Here is a 7,812-nt window from a genome sequence, read left to right on the forward strand (position 1 = left end):
TCGGCAGTTCAAACCCACCAGCCACTCCTTAAAAACCCTATACAGGGTCACTATGATTTGGAACCAACTCAATGGTACTTAATAACAACTACTATTCACATCTACTGAGTAGAGGCTAGAAGTAGATGCTGTTAAGCATCCTGTAGTAACAGGATAGCCCCCATACAAAGCATTATAGTCCAAAATGTCAACAGTGCAGAGCTGAAAAACCTTGAATTTGATCATGTTATGAGAGTTTCTATGCCCTCCCATATGATTTGTATCCCTAACAAACTCTCTGACAAATAAGTTGTTGCAATGCATTATTTATTAATGATGACATTTCTGTATAGATCTAATATAAATCCTTGAACTTTATGACAAGCAGTAATTAGTATCACCCAGTGACAACCTGTGTCAAAGAAGATTCCATTAGTTTACCAAAACTGGCATTAACTATCATTCTGCCTATATTCTATAGGATTGTTGAAAGAATTCCTTTTTTTTAAAATGACTTCTTTAAATCATATGAAATATTGCAAAGTCAAATCATTCATACTAACTTAAATCTTTTCTAAAATGTTGTTTCTTATATAGAGAAATGCATATTCCATTCAGTTATTTTTAAATAGTTGATGTTGTTAAGTGCTGTCCAGTTGGTTCCAACTCAGAGTGCTTCTGTGTAGGGTTACTGAAAAGTGGCTAGTGAGTTTGAACCATCAACCTTGCATTTGATATGTTGTTGTTAAGTGCCCTTGAGTTGGTTCCAACTCATAATGGCGCCGTATAAGGTTTCCAAGACTTTAAATCTTTGTGGGACTAGAAAGCATCATCCTTCTCCCACAGAGCAACTGGTGACCTCGAACTACAGACCTTGTGGTTCGCACTCCAATGCTTATCATATGGAACCACAGTGCTCCCATACATATACATATTGTAAAATATATATAATAAAACATTTGGCAATAATTACATTCACCACATTGTGTAAACATCAACACTATCCATTTCCAATTTTTATCACACTGAATTGAAGACTTGCTCTGCAATAATTCCTCAGTTCCCCTTCTCACCTGCCCTCCTCTTCCTGTTGATCATTGCTCTTGAGTCAGTGCCAACTCATGACAATTTCATATGTTGAACTGCTCCATGGGGTTTTCAAGGATGTGTCTTTTTAGAAGCAGATTGCTACGTCTTTCTCCTAAGGTGCCTCCGAGTGGATATGAACCACCAACTTTTCTACTAATAGTCAAGCGCTTAACCGTTTGCAACACCCAGAGACTCAGCACTAATAGCTTTGGTCCGTCTAAATTTGCCTATTCTAGATATTTTATATGAATGGGGTCATACAATATTTGTGTTTTGTACCTCACTTCTTTCACTTAGCATTCACTATATTTTCAAAATTCATCTATGTCGTAGCTTGTGTTAGAACTTCATTTTTCTTATGGCTAGACGATACTCATTCGGCTATTTTGCTCTGATGTTTCTCAAACAATATTCTTCAGAAAAATATGCTTGGAATAAATGAGGATCTTAAAGTATTTGTTATTGTTAAGTGCCAATAAGTCAGTTCTGACTCATAGCGACCCTGTATAAGGTTTCTGAGGAATGGCTGCTGAATTTGAATTGCCGGCCTTGTGGTTCAAATCGACTTTGCAGTCCAGTGCATTAACCGGCTATTGAGAGATATATTCACATTTTAAAAGACTCTGCTGCCATTTACCTTCTCTTTATGATATAAATGGAAAAGTAATTACCCTGTAAAATGCCATAATACAGATGAAGAAGTTGTGAAAGTTTAAGTTCATTTCCCAAGGTCACACAGCTATTGTTTTTGAAATTGGTTTTGGAACTGGACTAATGGAGGCTAGAATTCTCTCTTAATCACTGTTGCTGTTGTTAAATGCTGTCCAGTTGGTTCCTATTCATTGTTTTTATTGGTAGGTGCCATTGAGTCCGAGTCCGTAATGACTCACAGCGACCCTATGCACAACAGAACTGTCTGGCCCTGAGCCAATCTAAACAATCATTGCTACATTTGAACCAATCGCTGCTGCCATTGTGCCAATCCAGCTTATTGGGGGTGATGATCTGTTCCACAGTCTGCCCCTGGTCTTGTTTTGACAGATGATATGGCATTTTTCCGACAGTAGCCATAGATGTAGCAATTTGATTTCTGTGTATTCCATATGGTGAGGTCTATGTGTATAGTCATGTTTAAAATAACTACGAGAAGCTGGGTTCTATGAAGAAAAACGTGGCATCAGGATTGGAGGAAGACTCATTAACAACCTGCAATATGCAGATGATCAACCTTGCTTGCTGAAAGTGAAGAGAACTTGAAACATTTACTTATGAAGATCAAAGAGCACAGCCTTTGATATGGATTACATCTCAATGTCAAGAAAACAAAAATCCTCACCACTGGACCAATAAACAACATTCTTATCAATGGAGAAAAGATTGAAGTTGTCAAGGACTTCCTTCTTCTTGGATCAACTGTCAACACTCGCAGAAGCAGCAGCCAAGAGATCAGACGACGTATTGCATTGGGCAAATCTGCTGCACAGGAACTTTTTAAAGTATTGAAGAGCAGAGATGTCAGCTTGAGGACTAAGGTGCGCCTGACCCAGGCCATGGTGTTTTCAATAGCCTCATATGAATGTGAAAGCTGGACAGTGAATAAGGAAGATCGTAGAAGAATTGATGCCTTTGAGTTGTGGTGTTGGAGGAGAATACTGAAAGTGTCATGGACTGCCAAAAGAACCAATAGATCTGTTTTGGAAGAAGTGCAGCCAGAGTGTTCCTTAGAGGCCAAGATGGCTAAGCTTCGTCTTTCATACTTTGGACATATTGTCAGGAGGAAACAGTTGCTGGAGAAGGATGTCATGCTGGGTAAGGTTGTGGATCAGAGAAAAAGAGGAAGACCCCTAATGAGATGGATTGGCCAGGTGGCATCATTGATGGACTCAAGTGTGGCAGCGGTAGTGAGGTTGGTCCAGGATCGGACATTGTTTTGTTCTTCTGTGCATGGGGTCACTATGAGTCGGTTCCGACTCAATGGCACCTGACAACAACAACAATACACATAGTGTATATGTGTATAGTCATTTTTTAAAAAAAAGTTATTTACAAAGAAGTCATCGGTCTTGCAAAATTCTATCATGTATCTCTACCATCGTTGCTATCACCAAGGCCATATTTTCCAACTACTGATCTTTCCTCTTTGTTTCCAGTCTTTGTATTCCAATCGCAGATAATTATCAATACATCTTGATTGCATGTTTGATCAATTTTAGACTGAAGAAGTTGGTAGAATTCTTCAATTTCCTCATCACTGGCTTTAATGGTTGGTGCATAAATTTCAGTAATAGTGGTATTAACTGGTTTTCCTTGTAAACATACAAATATTATCCTATCTCCAACAGCATTGTACTTCAAAATAGATTTTGTTACGTTCCTTATGATGATGAATGTGATGCCACTTTTCCACGATTTGTCATTCCCGGCATACTGAATCATGTGATTGTCAGATTCAAAATACCCAATGCCAGTTCATTTCAGCTCACTAATGCCTGGGATTCCTACTTGTAGTGACCCTGTATAGGGTTTCTGAGGAGTGGCTGGTGGGTTTGAACTGCTGGCCTTGTAGTTAGCAGTCCATTGTTTACACTACAGTGTTATATCAGGACTCCCTCATAATCACGATTCTATATTATTTTCCTAATTAGAGATAAGATGGTCAATGTGAAGAAGAGATAATAAAAGCTGAACCAACCCTGTCTGAGCACCTGTAATTCAAAATGAAGCTCAGTCTTCCCAGCAGGCACTCGGTAGCAAATCCTCCGGTCACGCATGGGTCCTTTTAGTCACATGTAATGCAAATAAACATGACTGTCCTATTGGCACATCCAGATACAAAAGGAGATACTATAATGTAATATTACACAACTGCCTCATTTTATTCCATGCAGCTGTTTCAATTCATATTTCAGTTAGAATAACATTTGACTGTGCTCATGAACCAGTAGTACTCCTATGGGCTTAAAAATGCCACGTAAAATAAACGGATCATATTTGGGCATATGCTCTGAATGGGCAATGGGAAAACCAGTCCCCCCATGTTGACTCACAAAGTTCCATGTCTGTGCTTGCTCAATCCTTTTTATTGCCCTGTCATCAAATTCCGATATGCTTTACAATTTATACACATATCTAGTTTAACAAGCTATAATAACATTTGTTTTGGCTGCTTTTTTGTTGATGCTACACAGAATCTAAGGGTAGCACCCCTTCCCCCCTTTCTTAAATTAGTGAATGGTCTTGAACTCCCTTAATCTACAAAATACAAGGCACTGAAATATGTTTTGAGATTGAGTAAAACTACTGATTTAGGTATTCACAAATCAAATGGGTATTGAGTACACATATTAAGTAGCCCTTTAGGAATAAAAGGAGTCCTGGTGTGGCACTGTAGTATAAGCACTGGACTGCTAACCACAAGGTCGGAAGTTCAAACTCATCAGCCACTCCATGGGAGAAAGATGAAACTTTAGGTCCCATCAAGATTTACAGCCTCAAAAACACTATACTTGGTTGCTACAAGTCGGAATTCATTTGGTGGCCATGGGTTTAGGAAGTAAGGCTTTTAATTATGTTGTTATGATAGATGCTGTTGCTATTTACAATACTACAAAAATACCACACAAAAAAAGTAATGTCATATACTTGTATATGACAAAGTATTTTACAATTTTAAGTGACAGTTCTTGACAAAATCGTCATACCAACAACAGAAAACCTAACTAGGTAACATTGGGAGGTAACGTTCTAACATGTGTAGCCTGAATCTGGAAATGCAGAAGACATTCCTTCCAAGTGCTGAGTGGTGACAGGAGTTTACTGAGGTGACTTTCCATAGAGTCCAGACACAAGGGCTATTCTTAGAACAGCCAAAAAAAGCATGGTACTGCCTAAAAATAATGATGACTCAACACCTAGAGGCTTCAAATGATGTAATGTTGTCAAAGAACACCCTCTCTCCTCACAGGGTGCAGTTTTTAAAATAAGCAAGCTCACAGCTCACCTTTTGAGGAGATCAACAATTTCACACACTAAAGGAGATAATTGGAACATGTGGGTCACACATAGGATGTCCCATCCCTGTATCACCTGTCATGGAGGCTTGCTTTACTTGGATAGGAAGCCCCTCCTGGCAAAGTCAAAGTCAGTCCCCTTTCTCTTTGTCTCCTTCCCCCATCAGTCATCCTTTCAAAACAGGCCGGTGAAACAGGACAACAATGCTGATTACACAAGAGGATGGCCTGAAAAATCCTGTCCTCAAGTCATAGCTGACAGCCCAGGGCATGGCCTAGGTACAGCTCAGGGCTTGTCATTTCAAAACAAAGAACAGAAATGCGTCCTGGAGCCTGCCCTTCCCCTCACAGGTGCCCATTCCCTGTGTTCCTATAATCCACTGCATCCAACTCAATCTCTCACATCACCCAACGTCTACTATAAGCAGCACACTCTACTAAACATTAAGCTTCATGAGGGCATAGATTGCATCTCGTTAATCTTTGTACTCCCCATGCCAAGAGCAATATTTAAGACATGGCAGATATTCAATAACTTTTAAATGATTCATGGGTAGATAGATTGATCGATGCAGTACTCTTTCTACCTGCTATTATATTTATGAATCATTGTCCTTCCCTGGATACTTATAGTGTATGCCCAGTTGTGTAGGAGTCCCTGGGCAGCACAAACGGCTAAGTACTACTAACTGAAAGATAGGAGTACTGGTGTGACCCTGTAGGATAAGCATTGGACTGCTAACCAAAAGGTTGACAGTTCAAACCCACCAGTCACTTCTTGGAAACTCTAACAGGGTCACTATGAGTCAGAACTTGTTTCGACAACACTTAACATCAACAACAACCGAAAGGTTGGCAGTTCAAACCCACCCAGAGGTACCACAGAAAATAGGTCTGATAATATGTTTCTGGAGATCCTGGCCTTTAAAACACTAGATGTAGTTCTACACTCCAGTTGTATAATTTGTTTATATGTCAATGAGTACAGTTATACAACTGGACTGTGGTTACTTGTCATCAGGTCATTACTAACTCATGGCAACCCCATGTGTGCAGATGGGCTCTGTGGGTGAGGAGCATCCTGCCCCTAATTATTTCTTAACAGTGGTCTTGAATCTTGTGGGATTTTTAATCAGCAAAGATGCTTCCAATTTTTAAGATTCAAGATCACTGTAGGAAATACTTAGCCCTTCTATTTGTTTTATGACTTGCTCTGTTTAGCAAGGAACAAAACAAGAAACAGGGCTCTGAGAGTCAGAGCTAGGTATGTTATAAATGAAGTAAAATAAAATAGAAAAAAAAAAGTTGGCATCTGACTTAATGGACTAGGTCTTACATACACAATTGAGAATGTCTTCTCCAAAAAGGTGACCTTGCTGCAGGAAGACTTTTATCATGTTTTCTGAACAATGTAAAGGTTAGTTGACAAGCATCAAAAGTAGAACATTCTTATTCTTGCATAGCTATTTCTCTTTCAGGTGTTTGTAGGTATATTGTTTTTAAATAAACCTTATTTTACTAAGGTTGGTTGCTCACCTGGCTTGCCATGTTGTTGTTGTTGTTAAGTGAGTACCATCGAGTCAATTCCGACCCATAGCAACCTTGATAGGGTTTCCAAGTAGCAAGCAGCTGTTGAGCTTGAACCACCGACCTTGCAGTTCAAACAGCTTTGCAGTCTGGTGCATTAACCCACAGTGCCACATGTGTGTGTGTTCAGTGCCGTCGAGTCGGTTCCGACCCATAGCGACCCTGTACAGGGTTTCCGAGGGTGTAAATCTTTACGGGAGTAGAAAGCCTCATCTTTCTCCCGTGGAGCAGCTGGTAGTTTCGAACTGCTGACCTTAAGGTTCGCAGCCCGATTCGTAACCACTACGTCTAAATGACTTGTTTCCACAGATTTAAATCCACCTTAAAAATACAAAGGCTTTGCACCATTCAAAATATTGCAAAGAATTTGCTATCAGTGAAGCACAAAACAGATACCCTTTGTTAGGGATCCCCCTTTATTTGAATATGCAACTTCAGGATGTTTGTTTAAAGGTAAGAGGAGCCCACAGAAGTTAAAAAGTCTGGTTGTGATCAGCAAGATGAGCACAGGCAGGGATAGGAAAGTAGCTGTAGTCTCACTTTCTCCTTCTCTTGCTAAATCTTAAAGTCCCTCCCTCTCTCTGCCCACTTGATAAAATTAGTTATAAGCACCAAATTTCTAACACTGAAGGCTCATTTCTCTGACATTTTCAAAAGAGGCTATGTAAAGAGCCAGAATCCTGCCTTTTATGTGCTTCTTCCAAAATCCTGAACTTCAACTACACAGTAATGATTTTTAAGTGGACTTCTGTTTCATGTTTTGTAACTTGGTAGAATCCAATGACAGTGAAGAAAATAATGTACTTGAAGGAAAGAATAAAAATCTCAAGGGTAATACGCTGAAATTATAATGTGTTCCCATGAAATAGTTTGGTTCTAGGATTTTAGCATTCAAAATTAAACTGCTTTGTTATAAGAACAAATTTAAATACAAATGTCCTCAAGTGATTTAAGTATGGTCATTCTCTCTAAATCAATATTACAATAGTGATCAGTTTTAAGAATCAAGCTCCAGGTATAGTTACGTTACCAGGTATCTTTCTACATAGCATATGTGCTGTGAACAATGCTATTGATTGCTCATTGCTACTCTCAAGTTATATTTTTTTCTTGAAGTTGGTTTACAACTATTCTAAACAAAGTGAGT

Source organism: Chrysochloris asiatica, unplaced genomic scaffold (assembly GCF_000296735.1).
Source record: "Chrysochloris asiatica unplaced genomic scaffold, ChrAsi1.0 scaffold00038, whole genome shotgun sequence".
In the NCBI taxonomy this organism is placed as follows: Eukaryota; Metazoa; Chordata; class Mammalia; order Afrosoricida; family Chrysochloridae; genus Chrysochloris; species Chrysochloris asiatica.